The sequence below is a fragment of the Pristiophorus japonicus genome, unplaced genomic scaffold, assembly GCF_044704955.1.
Source record: "Pristiophorus japonicus isolate sPriJap1 unplaced genomic scaffold, sPriJap1.hap1 HAP1_SCAFFOLD_92, whole genome shotgun sequence".
Lineage (NCBI taxonomy): Eukaryota > Metazoa > Chordata > Chondrichthyes > Pristiophoridae > Pristiophorus > Pristiophorus japonicus.
Window position 1 is genome coordinate 2,269,854 of NW_027254846.1, and position 1,320 is coordinate 2,271,173.

Below are 1,320 nucleotides of genomic sequence, written 5' to 3' on the forward strand. Positions count from 1 at the left end.
AACCTTCGGATTTATCGTCAGACACACTATCGTTGCGCCACGAGGCCTACACAGTGCAGTGGAGATGTTCGTCGAAATGAAGGTTCTGCAATACAAGGGGCTTGGAAATCAGGAGAACCAGTTTCGAGGTTTGAATTTCGAGATAAACCCATGGTGCAGAGCCAAAAGATCCCTGGCAGCGATCAGTGACAGGAAGATGCAACTTAAGCAGTCCTGACTAGCTCAGTCGGTAGAGTATGAGACTGTTAATCTCAGGGTTGTGAGTTCAAACCCCACGTTGGACGAATTATTTTCCTTACACTTTTTTGGTGCTTTCACAGGAAAACATCATTAATGAACCCATAATCTTCTTTTGCACAATGAAAGAAATGCGAACTGAGGGAGAGTTGATCATTTAATCATTTATTCTGTGTTCTGTATAAGAACACAAAAACCAGGAGCAGGAGTCGGCCATTTGGCCCTTAGAGCCTGCGTTCTTATGCACTGAAACAAATTTTAACCGTGTTTTTAAATGAGCAGTGCGAGATATTTAGAGGGCACATTTCAATGCTTCACAAAACAATTCCTTTCGCTACAGCCACCCAGGATCGACTCCCGGTTTGAGAAGTAACTTTAATATCACTGTTTGTAATTGAAATGGCGTCATTACACTGGAAAGTTTCAAAACGGGCACTTGTTCAGTGTAGCTGGAAGGCCCAGTTACCGGGATATCCTCTCCCCTGGGGTTTTCCTGAGCCTGTGCTCGATGAACGGGGAGCTTTGGCACGGGTCCGAGGTAGCTTGCATGTGTAGGCTGCTTGCTGGCTTCAGGTGGTCTCTTACCAGTGTGATCAATTCTTCAAACGACTTGCTTGCTGGTTTCTCGTGTGCCAGCAGGTCCTTCATTGAAGCGTATGTTTTCGAGCCGCAGCTGGTCAAGAGATGGGCTCTTCTCTTGTCTGCCTTATTGTCGCCTAACCAGTCTTTCGTTACAAAGCTTTGCTGGATCCTTTCTATAAAGTCCTCCCAATTATCTCCAGCATTGTATTTTTCATCTGAGCCGTTGGTCGCCATTCTGTGGATTCTGTAATCCCGTAACTCGTCGCCACTGAAAAGTCCTGACCCTGTAATACAGACTCACACGAGGCACATAGTGAAGTCAAGTTCACTCTGGACCTGCACCTTTATTACACAGCTCTCGAATGCCACACTTGCCTGAGACCTATCCTTATATACCTGTCTGGGAAAGGTATCCAGTGTCTCCTGCAAATGCACCCCTGGTGGTAAGGTAAGTTTGTGGTTACAGGTCATCTCTGGTTACAGTCATGTATGGCATGGTAA

General features: G+C 45.9%; 1 non-coding gene across 1 annotated transcript; it reads left to right on the forward strand.

Moving 5' to 3' along the window:
- Positions 1–210: 210 nt before the first annotated feature.
- On the forward strand, positions 211–284 carry trnan-guu (transfer RNA asparagine (anticodon GUU)). The gene has a single exon. It is a non-coding gene; the product is annotated as a tRNA-Asn (tRNA).
- Positions 285–1,320: the final 1,036 nt, after the last annotated feature.